A 14,633-nucleotide genomic window follows, 5' to 3' on the forward strand; every position below is an offset into this window, starting at 1 on the left:
GTACTAATCAATGAAAAATACTGTAGGTCAAAAGCCAATTCACTTTAAAATACATCACTTAGGTACGGTTTTTTTAGCTTCTAGGCTAATTTCAATTACTTTGATAGTGGCAGAATGACTACCATTCACCAACTAACCAAACTCAGATGGGTTTTCACTAATTTGAGTAATTTCACGATGAAACGCCTTAAACACGGCTATTATCTGCTAAGCGTGTTGTGCTCAAACTGAGACTACTCAAGAAATGAAATGTACTATTCAAGTAACTTTCAATACAGATTCGTATACCTATTTCAGACTACTCAACTAATCAAATTCACTACTCAAATAAAGGTAGTGGTACCAGAAGAATAGTGTCGTGAGAACGCTAAGTGGTGGTGGTGCAAGGATGGAACCTTGAGGCCTTGAGGGTGTCGTGGTGGCGTTAGGGCATGCCTGACTTACATATCAGCGTACCAGCTTTGCTATTTTATTTGCAGTGTATCTGAAGATATTAACTACGGAGTAAAAGATAAAAACCAATAGTAATGATTTTCAGATCTATATCAAGCTTTGCAACAGTGTAGACCTATATTATGACAACTGTGATCCATGAAATTTTCCTTTAGGCTGCCATAGATTGTGTGATAAAACTACTCAAGCATTCTCAAGTATCTGACAGTTAGACGTAATACCTACAAGAATGCCCACTATATCATTAGACGCTACACTACAATTCACTACAATATTTCCCTTCATATTAGGTACAAGCCGAGAGCAGGTCTTAACCCCATACTAAAAATTAATATAAACCCCTATCATATTTAGGTCAACACGTCATTCAACACGAGCAATGAATTGGAATGAACAAACGAAGACGTAATTCAGAAGGCCAAGCAATTCACAACATATTAGAAGAGACATCTTCAAAGACAAAGCAGCTCGTAAGCCTTCAGCGAAAACAAGTAAACAAAAGGTACCTCCAAGGAGAAGGAGCATGAGAACCGCCAAACCCAGGGCGTGAGCAGGAAAACATCCTGCAACTACAACAGAGACACAACTCAGATTTCACAGTAAGCATGGTTTAAATATCAACGAAGCCATTGTTGTCACTGCTAAGAACCTTTCGGACAAAGAAAAAAAAAACTGGAGTCCTAGGCCATGATCCTAATTTCAATCCCAAATAGCAGTACCAGCAGTACTCTAAGCACATTTTATTTTAAAATAAAGTTACAAAATGAGACCCGGACACGTAATCAAGTAACCAAATGAACAATCCAACACGAGCAGTGGGTTGAAATGGACAAGTAAACACGCACCTCATAGTTCAAAGGAAACCATCAACAAAGTCATCGTTGTCACCGATAAGAACCCTTCGGAGAAAGGAAAAACAACTGGAGGCGTAGGCCATGTTCCAAAATTCAATCCCAAGTAGCAGCCCCCGGCAGTACTCCCCCAGCAGTACTCTACGGACATTTAAAAAAAAAGTAACAAAATGAGACCCGACCACGTAATCAAGTAACCCAATGAACAATTCAACACGAGCAGTGGGTTGAAATGGACGAATAAGCACGCACCTGATAGTTCAAAGTAAACCAGAAGGTAATCAGTAGAGAATCCTTCAAAGTCGAGGCTTTTTTTTAAATCCTAAACGAAAACAGTTAAAACGCCGAGTTAGATCACCCCAAAAACTAAAAGACCAAACCGCTCACTGTGTCAAAATGGACCATTTTTCCACTAATAGCACCTTTAACCTGTCAGGAGCATAAAAAGCAATTCCAGCTCAGGTCTATGGACACAACTCGAACCCCATGAAGTACGAAATCACAATGCTAATAACCTTCGTCAGTCTGGTAAGGGAAATCGTATCTTTCTCTAGCTGCGGGACCACGGCCATAAGCCCTGCTTCAGAAACAACAACCACAGGAATGAGAGACCCGTATAATAATAAACATTAATAGGTCAGAAAGCAGTTACGCTAAAACAAAAACCCGAGAGGGCAAGCGCAATGCACCTTCAAGGACAGGCAGGTTGGAAGTTGGCCTACTAAAGCCGGGAATATAACCACCCGGAATGTACAAACACATGTAATTAATTGGAATGAACGAAGACGTAACTCAGAAATATAACCATTTCGAAGCCCAGCATTTAATTCAATATGGAAGAAAGAGTTGTTGACAAGCGTTTAGCGGAAATAAGTACCATAGAAAAAAGGTACCTTCCAAGGGAGAGAGGCATGAGAATCACCAAACACAAGGTGCGAATCCTGCAACATCCTTCAATTACAACAGGGGACACAAATTAGTAGTCATAATAAGTATGGCTTAAATATAAAATGAAGCCATAGTTGGCGTTGCTAAGAAATTACGGTACATAGGAGAGTGGCCAAAAAAAAATGAAGAAGCACTAAACAACAAAGAAGCGGGAAATACGTGTTTGTTTTTTATTAATTAAAAGTACAAAATTAATAATTAAGGAAAATACCATTAATTAACAATAAAAGAAAGAGTAAATGGAGGGCGTAACCCGTGGCCCTAATAACAAGCCTAAATTTCAGCTAGACGGGTTTTTTTTTTTTTTTTTAAAAAAGAGATGCTAAAGTACTGTAGGTGTTAGACCGCAACAACAGAACGACATCAGGCCCGTACGAGGTGAAACATTATAAGTTACGAGAGCATTTGCGTTATAAACAATAAAACAGGGATGTCAAGCATAAAGCACCTTCAAGGAGAGGCATTTTTGAAGCCGGGCTACTGAAGTGCGGCTTGTGGAACCTGGCAACAAATTCTACAACCACATTAGTCATGGAACGGAGCAAGCATACGTAAATACATTAAATAACTTGCTGCTGTAACTGCTTATAACCTTCAAGAGTAGAGTGAAATGAACCACCCTATTTTATACTGGTAAGAGCTAATAACCTCCTAGTAGCTAAGCGCATCAATAGAATAAATACCTTTTGTAATGTATGCAATCAAGCAGTTATTAAGAGAGAGCCCTGAAAGAGATGGAGGATGAGAACCACCCTACCAGCAATCCGTGATCTATGAGCCACATCCAAATCCCAGGCAGCCGCACTCTCAAAAGGCCAAGCACAATAAAATTAAGCAATAAAAAAAATCAGCAAACATGAAAAAGAAGCCACAATTAAACACGGTAAATTAAACGGTACGTACAAATAAACAACTAACTTTATCTTCAAACCAAATCAGAACATAATTATCAACAAACCCCACAACACACTATAATTCTAAAGGTCAGAAGCAACATTTTAACCATACACAACAACTGTTTAATAACTGTAACCTCCGTCCACAATGATGACACGCCATTGAAACTCAAAGATCCTAAATTGAATTATAAAACTAACTAAGCAGGGAAAGCTCAACATAACATTTAAACCCCGAATTGACTAACGACACTATCAATTAAACAAACAAATCAGACATTACCCAGCAGAAACAAACACTGGACATACCCCGTAAACATAACATTTTCTGAAATCTAATTCAACACCAAAGCTATATATTAACAACAACAACCTGAATGATAACAACGACAATAATATCATACACAATCGCAATAGCGATTCCGTGACAACAGGCAAATCAAAAGAAATTAAAACAATAACAACAATAATTAAACAAGAGGGATGCAGATCGGGAAGTAAAACAACCACATTTCACAGAAAATGTTAAAATCATAATTCTTATCTGCACATTAAACGCCGATTTCACAATTCCTAATTTCTAAACTAAAAACTGAAGGCGGGAATGACAATGGATCGAACAGAATAGCACGTTAACAACACAACAACAACTTACAATGGTAAAAGAAAGCAATAATAAGTGTACAACAATCAACAAAGATTAGTAATTTTGTAACAGAAATAAATACCTAGGTTTTGCTGGGGTAAAATCATCAGTTTGTGCGAGAAACCAAAGACGGAGGAGAGCGGTCAAGAGAAATGGCAGAGTAAAAGGGTTAGATTGTGGCTGAGAGTTAAAGGATAAATGGAGGGAGGAGATCTTCCAGGGGGATCCAACGGTAGGGGTGTGACTTGATTTGCAACTATTCATTGCTACAGTTCCTAAGTTGGGGCTTTTTAAATGGTAAGGATAGGGATTTAATTTGGTATGGGAGTTGATGATTGAGAATAGTTAGTGTGTCTTGCACACGTACAACAAGTCCTAGGGGTAGTCACGAACGAGCTAACAATAGCAACATGATTGATTAATACGGAGTACTATATTACGAATGAATAATAATGTGACTCCAATTTTTATTGAACACCTTAAAATAAAAAAATAAAAGAGAAATTAAAAAAATATTATTGATAAAATTTGTATATTGATAAGAGTTTTGAGAATCAAGAGGGCTTGGGTGTATAGTGTATACGTAACTACGTACGTTATTCGCAATCAATTAGTGTTTAATATTTGCTAAAATACTCATAGCATCAATTGTATACATATAGGGTTGTACCATGATGCTTTTGCAGCACTATCGTATTGTTTGATAACTTGATTTTTTTAATTTGTATATTATGTTTACTGATAATGTTTTGGTTGTTTTACTTTCTGATGGTGCTAACACTACCGCTTGCTTTCGTGTATACATATACTGATATACATGCAGATATAAATGCCTTAGGCTCAATTCAATGTTGCATTTTTAGATTGATTAATACATGGTACACGTATGTATTACGCTAGAGCAATATTGTATTTTCCAAATTATACGGAGCACTTGATAGTTCCATTTTACTTATGCCCCTTATATTGTTTACACAGGAAGCAAGCACGTAACGTGGACCACAAATCGCAAAATCTATGTATCTTTTTTTTTTTTTTTTTGACAGCAAGCAAAATCTATATATCAACTAGTTTTAATCCCGTGCAAAAAAATGCATGGGTTGACTTTTAGTTAGTATGCTAATAATACGTAATATGCTGAAATAATAATTGAATTAAAAGATGTTAAATAAATGTAAGGCAAGTTTGTGGTAGATCAATTCCAAAAAATTATTGATTTCAATTTACCCTTATTGGTACAATTTTCATGTCCTGATTATAAGATAAAATTTAAGTACACCATTCAATTTTGAGGTTTGATGAAACTATATTCATACCATTTTTATTTATACCATTTTTATGCAATTTGTGGACTCTTTTTTTAATATTACTTGCACTATTTTTTTTTCTCCCATGTTTATGGGCTACATTATTTACTTTTCTTAAAAATATGTTCCTTTTTTTTTTTTTTAAGTGATGTAAATCATAAAGCGTTTGTTTAATAATGAAAGTAAAATAGAGCATCGTTCTATTAGAGATGCTACTGATTTGATTGTATAATTTGTTTAAATCAGTCATAAGACCTGGAGCATCCGTATACGCTATTATTTTATCTTAGCAATACAAATTTTAGTTTTATTTTTTCATTTCTATTTTTTTTTTTAAAATTATAATGTTCATATTTTTTTTCGGTGAAATATAATGTTCATATTTATTATATACATTCTATGTATATTTTTCGTATATATATTTTTCTAAAATTATTATTATTATTATTAATATTATTATATTATGTTCAATAGAAAGAATTGTATTGAGGTTAAATAAATCAACCCTTAGTAAGTGGTGGGGCCATCTTCAAAAAGTTGCTTTTAATTCCGATAAATTAAGGGACCAATAAAAACTCTCAAAAGAACTCATCTTTTATACTATAGAGATGGCACTATATATCATAATTCTCAAGAAAGAATGTCGAACTAACAATAATCATAGGGTTTGTTAGACAATATATATATAACTATATGCGGATCCTGAGTACTCCCTCCGTCCCAGTGAATAGTTTACATTTGCTTAAACTATTTGTCCGAATAAATAGTTTACCATTGCTTTATTTTGTGAGAGTGAAATAAAGTAAAATGTAAACTATTTAGTAGGATGGAGGGAGTAGCTATATATCTCCCTACCAAGATTAGAATGGCAAACGGGTTAGGCTACTTTTGGGTTGTGTGTAGTTAAGAATTTGGTAAACTCTAAGATGTTTTTGCTTTTATTGTATGATTATTTCTTCAATTCTTTATATTGTTTGCTGCCCGTCTTAAGTAGCTAGTGTTCTGGATCAAGTTGAAATTTAATGTAACAATTAACCTTCAGTCTAAGTGGTTAGATTTCTAGTCATTTAACAGAAAGATGACACTTTCGCAGATTAAAGGGATCATGACCTACTTAACTTTTTATGGAACCTAATTCTTGTTCTTTTATATGTGTTAAATTTGTACAATCTGGGTTTATTTGGTCAGTTACTACTGCATTTGTAAATGTTCCTTGGTTACCAATGTACATGTTTATTCATTGTCATTTTGTTCCGCCTTGGCCTCCAGTGTCCCATCACCCATACCTAGCAACAAATCATTGAATATTTGGTTTCTTGCTTGTTTACCTGGGTCAGTGTTACACTCTGAAACTCTCGTGATCTTCTCAAGTCTCTATATTGTGCATTCGTCCCATATGTAGGATCTATTAAGAGACGCTTAAAATATCTGTCGGAAGTGTCCGCCAAATAAACTCACATTCCCTCCAAAGTGCTTAGAATTTGCTAGTCTCGATCACATTGTACAATCAAGTGCTTCAAAAGCAAATATGTGGTTCATCGGTGCCTTGTCACATATAAGAAGTTCAGCAACCTTGGTTTTTTTCCCTATGTTACACGTAGATTGTTGAATAATTCAATCGGCCAAATCTGTTGGGAGCTGTCTTTCCTTCAGGTCGTAGTATCGTGCCATACCTAACTTAAGAAAATTAAATTTTATTTTTTTTTCTAAAACTGTCACTACTTACTCTTTAAGAGATTGGATTTGTGATTGCATGCTATGAGTTCCTTTGACCTTATTCGTGTTGAGATGGTCTTGTATAAAAACATTTGGCCATCAAATCGTTAAATTTTGGAAGTGGCATATTGTCACACTGTCTTTCGGCGTCTTCCAGTACCTAAGAAGTGTTTTCTCGGCTTGAATCAGGGTATATAACTTTTTGGCTTCCTCCATTAGCTCAATGTTCTGGATGACATAAGAGTTTTCTTTTCTTCCTCTCGATGTCCTCTTGATGGATAGCTCTCTAAGTTGTGAAGGCTGCCATTGGCTTGCCTCCTTTAAGGCGTCTTGCCATTCTTTGTCACTTAGTCAGTAGTCCGAACGATGTCGGATATTCACAGCTTTCCACTTTACTGATATCCTTAAAGCTTTTGACAATTCTGGTGATATTTAGGAGTAAATGAAATAGTAACCTTCCTTTTTCTGATGGTGCTAACACTACCGCTTGCTTTCGTGTATACATATACTGATATACATGCAGATATAAATGCCTTAGGCTCAATTCAATGTTGCATTTTTAGATTGATTAATACATGGTACACGTATGTATTACGCTAGAGCAATATTGTATTTTCCAAATTATACGGAGCACTTGATAGTTCCGTTTTACTTATGCCCCTTATATTGTTTACACACTAACACACATTTCAGCCACAAACTTATCAATTGAAAAACAGTGGTGCTATTAGTTGTAATGTGTTTGATGTAGAACTATCCGTATGTTTACACTCTGTATTCTGTAATAGTAGGATGAGTTATTCAAGTAAAATAATACTCCTTCTCAGTCACTATAATGTTCCCACTTTCCCAAAACGGATTATTCAACTAATGTTCCCATTTTCTTTTTTGGTAACTTTTACTCTTATTTTATTCATTCCTCTCTCCTATCACCAAACCCCACACAATACTTTTACTCCTATTTTATTACTTTCCTTTATGTTTTGGCCCCACAATTCTTTATTTAACTACTAATAATTCATCTCTCTCTCCTATCACCAACCCCACACAACTCTTTTACTCCTATTTTAATACTTTTCCTTAAGTATTGTGCCCATATCAAATGGGAACAATATAGTGACTGGGAGGGAGTATACACAAAGTCTTGGGAGAGACGATCTTTTAAAAAGTTATTAAGAGACCATTACTCCACTATTTTGAACATTATGTACTGCAGAGTATTTACTTACACTCTGTTACTAAGATGGCAGAATGGAGAGTTTATAGGAGTCTAGAGAATGATGAATGTATTTACGTACATTTTTTTTATCAGTAAAGGCTTTAGATTTTTTGAGCAAAGTGGGTTTACATTAAGGTAATGTGTTTAAATTATGAAACAGGCTAAAATGATTTCATTTATCAAGCTTATAAGATTACTATTGTCATAACTAAATACCATTTACATGGCTAAACTGAATGTAAACTAGGACATGAAGTGTATGATCAGCTGAATAGGTTAGAATAAACTATGGTTGTATATTCGATTATGGTTCTATTTCCTTTTTTTTAACAATTTAACTCATCCCTCAAATGAAGCATCCGGTTAGAATAGTAAAATGTTTACGACTGACGGCAAAATGGTTAAAAGGGTTCCTGGATAAGGACAAAGGATTTGAATTCCTGGTACCGTCCCCGGAAATTAGACCCATGTAGCCAACACTGTGTTTACTGTGATGTATAGTCTTTATTCGAAAGTTGTAGTGTTTTCCTTTAGTCACTTTAGTATTCTACTAACAGAATAATCATGTTCCTTTGACATTGTTTATGGTGGTGGCCAATGAATACTTTTGTGAAGGTGTGAGACACATGTGTAAACCTTATGAGTTACAGGTGTAGACGGGTTTTCACAATTAAGACTTTACGAGTCGTTTAAATTTACCAATTAATGAATGTTTAACAGAACCTAAAAAATATAATACTGTAGGAGGGTACAAGTAGTCTAATCATTTATTTGTCACAATTTTATTATAGCCATTTTTGAGTGAGTACCACTGACGATTGTTAATATGTCGTACATTCAAATAATAAAATGTTATCCATATTCTAAATATTTTTTAAATATGTCCATGCAATTTGCAGGAGTGCTAAGCTAGTGACTTTCTAAACCAAGGCTATTAACTTTCAGAATGTTATTATATCATATTATATCAGGCCACTACTAGACAGTTGACGCCACAGTAGTACTCACTGAAAGGTAAAATTGAATAAGAATGAACAATGGGTTCACATATTTTTCAAATCTAGTCGTAAAAATGTCTAGTGTGTAACACCGAATTTGAACAAACACAAACACACAGTCTACAGAAAGGAGTGGCATTTCTTTTTTTTTTTTTTTTTTTTTTTTTTTTTTTTTGACAGAAGAAAGGAGTGGCATTTCATGCTAGTCAAATAATAGGAGTTAGCTCAGTAAAACTTACTTGTCGAATACTTTAATAATTGACTGGTATTTCATAACCTTTTTTCTTCTCCTCAGGTTTTTTTTTACCAACAACTCTAGATTCTGGTTTCCAGGATGCTTTACCCAAAGATTCTCCAAGTAATTCCGCAATATTTGATGCCATAGACTCGGCTCGCTGCTTATAAGGAAAGCTCTCCTCTTTAAAGTGATTTGACAGCCACATGTACATAGAACAAACCTGGTGCTTTGTCTCAAGATCCAAAAGCTCCGTATCATTTCTAGCAGAACCCTTAGGGATGCCCATAGCTATGTTCACGGGCAGCTTGTGGCTATATGATGAAGCAAATCGCAAGAGATGATACATTGCCTTTGGATCCCGAATATTGACCGGGGCAAAGCAGAAATTATAGCGATCTTCTAAGGATAAACCCGTAACTTTTTTCAGCATATTAGCCACCTTCCTTGTGTTACTTAGCTGACACAAAAAGTAAGACCCATCAAGACGACACCTCTCAGCAAACTTCTCAAGAAGATCAGCAAAAGTAGTATTAGGAATTTGTAAGACGTCAAAAACGAAAATGTAAATGTTTATCTGGACTGTTTTACACATTCTGAGTATATACTCACTCAACTCAACTCCACTTTGCAAATATTTCTTTTTCGTCCATTCAACTCCACTTTACATATTTCATTATTTAGCTAAGAAAATGATCATTCTATTCCTTATTTAAAATCTATATTTACAAAAATGTCATCAATACCTCACACTAATCCACCATAAAACTCCACCTTTATATTTTTTTAAATATTTTTAACGAAAATTATTTTCGCAGTACACATCATATATTATATTAAAGCAACAACCGGTTGCCTTATATGTTGCCACGTGTCGCTATTATATAAATTTGCCACATGTCAGTTACTATTTCAACAAAATAATTAAATAAGAAAAAAATCAAATAAAGATTATGAAATTAATTACGAAAATGGAATAACAAACTCAAAGATTCTACAACTAATTAAAGATACTTATTAAGCAACAACCAATTATGGAGTATTTCTATCAAAAAATTACGGAGTAAATAAGGAAACGTAATCACGTCAATGATTAACATCCTTCAAATATGTAAATCTGTCATTTCTTGAGAGTCATTATTCATTAATCATCATAGCATGTGAGCGAAATCTGAGGAAGCATAGGCAATAATTTCTAAATTAGTTATTTGCTTTGTATGCTACATGTTAGTTCAACTTTTGGCTATAGAATTATACGTCTACTGTGATTCCTTCTTCTCTAGAGTTAAATTTGTAATGGTAATATGACATATATTATAATGATTGATTATATTAATTATTAAAGAACTACCATAATTTTTTTATATACGGAACATATATTAAAACAATAACTAATTAATTATATGTCAATATTATAAAGGTTTCGTTAATGTCATGCCGCTATTATAATTTCTCAATGTCATGTCAAAAATCAAGGTCACGATAAATTATAATCAACTCATAAATGAAAATAACAATCACATTAGTGATATTGGTTAACATTTGCCAAAAATCTTTCAATAAGACGATATCGTTTTATTTAGGACATACATAACTAGAAGATTCTTATAATAATCAATTGGTACATTTCAACAATTATCTATAGAAAAAGAATAGATTAGTCCATTTTATCTAGCCAAAAATAAGGAGATCTTGTGATGCATAATTGCATACCCATTTTACTTTAACAAATAGTATGGAAAATATGGCAACTATCCAATCTAAAGAGCATTCGAATGAGATTTGATTATTTGTGACCGAAATGTGAACTCTTTAGTCTCGGTTCTTTATTTGAAATTTGGTTTTAGGGTGGCATGTGAATCTTTCTTGTCAGCTGTCAAAAAAAAAAGATAGATATTATCTATCAAGTTGTTTGGGTTCTTACAAGGCTTTTGATAATTGATCTATGAAATTGTACGTATCCGTAGGTAAGACTACGAGGATATCATCATTTCAGGTTAGTTGCAATTCAACATGGGAGCCGCAGTATATATCCCTCGGATAATAATGACTACTTCATCACGATCAATTACTAACTTATCAATGAAGTATAAGATGACGTAGTTCCTTTTAATTAGCTCATTGTTTCGCTACGATTAAAAAGTTTGAGGACGATCTCTTACTCATGTTGGGTTCAGAAACCCATTCTTAGCTACGAATAGCTATACTTAGCTATACCCAAGATAACCAGCTAGGAAGGGCACAATAGGTAAAAGCCTAATCAACTTAACTCTCCCTCTTAAATTTTAACACTATCATGTCTTGATGGAAATTTTACCTTAATATCTTAATATTTTCAGTATATCTTTTTATACTCCATCCTTTAAAAACACAAAATAGAAAGAAAAAAAAACAAGGATCAAACAGTTAAATTGGGATGACCGAATAAAACGGACTAATTTAAGTTAATGAACATCAATTAAGTTGAAACCCTTTACTTAATTAGAGTGTATTAGGATAAAATTACCTTAGAAGAGTAAGTGAAGATGAAATGCATAACCGACAAAAATGAAGGTCCTAAAAGTAGCGGTGAATCAAATTAACGACTATGACAAACTACAAATATCAAAATTAAATTAACAGCTACTCCCTCCGATCCAGACAGTTGGTAACACTTACCTAAAATAGATGAACCACACCAATGGTAACATACCATAAATTTGGCATGAAAAATAACTAAATTACCCTTACATCCACTACCTATTTACAACTTTACCATCCACCTACCCGCTCACCAACTATTTATTTAATCCACCTAAACTCATGTGGCCCCAATCAATATTTCCTACTTTAACCCTCACTTTTCCACCTTTTTCTTAAATAACCATTTTTTACTTATGTTTAATTTACATCTATCTGGATCGGAGGGAGTACAAGATAGTGATTTTTTAAACAAATTATACAAAGCAATGCCCTCAAAATAATCAACCATCATAGATTGATAAAATGGGAGTAGAAGGGATGATAGTGGAAATAGTGTGTGTGTGGGGGTGGGGAGGGGGGGGGGGGGGTGGGGGGAGGCAATTGGTAACAAAGAATCATAATTATTTACCTCTATGTAATAGGAAAAAAATTATTTACTTTTGATTTTAATACTTCTCACGAAATAATAAAAATGTGTATATTTTCTTAAATCAACATTTTTTTGAGGTTTTTTTAACAACTAATAATCTTTCCTTACAAGCAAGGCAATGAGACATTGTTAAAATCGCATCTTATAAATTACTAAAATGAGTAAGTTTGTTACATATAATATAAATTTTGATTCTTTCTCTAAATTAAAGTATAAATTTAACGAAAGAAGTTTGTTACATACATATAATATTATCATGAGTAAGTTTGTTACTAAAATGAGTAAGTTTGTTACATAAAATGAGTAAGTTTGTTACTAAAATGAGTAAGTTTGTTACATACATATAATATTATCATTTAACGAAAGAAGCGGAAGACAATATTTTATTACCTTGAAACAATCTTACTTTATTTTGATATTGAGTTTTAGAAAAAAAATATAAATTAGCTAAAATTTCTCAGGTAATTTTATAACATATATCAGATCATGAGCAATAGATAATATAGAGTTATCAAATATTCAATTTAGATAGCATTATTTTCAATTTATGTAAGTTGGAGCGACTTTACTAAATTATCTAACAACGAAGGCGTGATATTATGAGTTTTGAAAGTTAATGAGTAAATAAGGTGTTAGCAAAAAATACTTTATCCATTTCAATATCTCTCATTCTAAATTATCTCAAATTAGTGAGTTGCATGACAAAATGATTTACAATGTTAGGAGGGAAATGTTAACATATGACTCGATAAACAAAAGCAAAGAAATAAAAAATTAGTATTTCATGATTTGAAAGGCGAATGAATGGGCGGTGTTGATGGTGGCATGTCGTGGTAGGGGAGAGGTCGAGATGGGTAGGTAATGATGGGGTGGGAGTTGCATAAGGTTACGAGCGAGAAAGGTGAGAGGTCACACTTGAGGTGTGGTCGGGATGGTGGTTATGCTGGAGGTACGAGACGTACATGATGGTGGAGGCAAGAGTGGGTAGGGTAGTTCGAGGACATATAATACAGATTGCAGAATGGTGGTTAATGGAGGGGGAAGACATGGGTTGAGAGGGACGTCGTGGTCTCAGGTCTGAGGTGTCGGGTGCGGTCACCACTGCGATGGAGGATTAATGGTGGGTCTCGAGGTAGTCCGTCAGTGATGGTGAACGCTTCCAGGCGTCCAGGAGCTGGTAGGTGGGAGAGGGAATAAGAAGAGTACAACAATTAGTAAAATTAAATGTACATTTCGTACTAAAAAAGTTATGAATACTACTGTAATTTTTTAATCCAATTTTTAGATTTTATCTCTCATAAGTTAAAAAGTAGAGTACCTCGAATAAAATTAGTCGACATAAACTTATCAAAAGTGTATGGGTATAGACAAAGTAAAATTTTCTAAAATTTAGTTATTTACAAAATTCAAAAAATACGTAAACTTTTACCTTTAATAATATTTTCCGTTGCCACCCGTGCAGTGCACGGGTTCAAAAACTAGTTTTACTCATTTCAGTACATTTTGTACCAAATTTTCCATTTTTCTACCCTTGACTAAAAAACATAAAGCCTAATTTTCTCTAATTCTCTCTATTGTTACATCCTTAATTTTCTTTAACCTCTTCCAAATTATTCATTTGTGATTATTCAAATATAAACATGTATTTGATTCACTAATTCATTACTGATAACTAAATTGACTCTTTCTTATAGCACTAAAACTTTGGAGAGACGGTCTCTCACTAAGTTATTGAGAGACCAATCTTTCGTACCCTTTTATTTGTATTTTGTACCCTTTTTATTATTGATCGTGACATAGTAATTTCGTACCTATTTACATAATCAATGTACCCATTTTTTTATTAATCATGATTTGTACCTATTTTATTACCTTTAGTACCACTTTTTTTTAAAATTGTACAATGATCTCTCAATAAAGCTTACTAAGAGACCGTCTCTCAGGAGATCTACTCTTCTTATAATTCTGTATCTTTTTTTAATAATTAGGGTTTATGTATCTCTGTATTCTTCACCAAATCAAATTCTTTATCATCAACATTATCATCAACATTATCATCATCATCATCAATAGCTTCCTCAACACCTTCATTCATCGAAACGAGACAATTATCAGTCTTATTTGTTTGCTTAGGAATTAGGAAAGTTATGTATAAGTCTTGTTGCAGGAGGAATTTTCAGAAGATCTGCTTCGTTAATCAAGTACTTCGTATGAAGATAGGGTTTCTAGCATCTTTAATTGTTGATTTTAGC

At 33.7% G+C, this 14,633-nt stretch overlaps 1 long non-coding RNA gene across 1 annotated transcript; it reads right to left on the bottom strand.

Annotated features, from left to right (window-relative positions):
- Positions 1-900: 900 nt before the first annotated feature.
- On the bottom strand, positions 901-2,037 carry LOC141602471 (uncharacterized). The gene is made up of 5 exons (XR_012524462.1): positions 1,994-2,037; positions 1,727-1,881; positions 1,557-1,626; positions 1,299-1,445; positions 901-1,016 (listed from the first exon to the last, which is right to left on the bottom strand). It is a non-coding gene; the product is annotated as an uncharacterized LOC141602471 (long non-coding RNA).
- Positions 2,038-14,633: the final 12,596 nt, after the last annotated feature.

This window comes from Silene latifolia, chromosome 9 (assembly GCF_048544455.1).
Source record: "Silene latifolia isolate original U9 population chromosome 9, ASM4854445v1, whole genome shotgun sequence".
NCBI lineage: Eukaryota > Viridiplantae > Streptophyta > Magnoliopsida > Caryophyllales > Caryophyllaceae > Silene > Silene latifolia.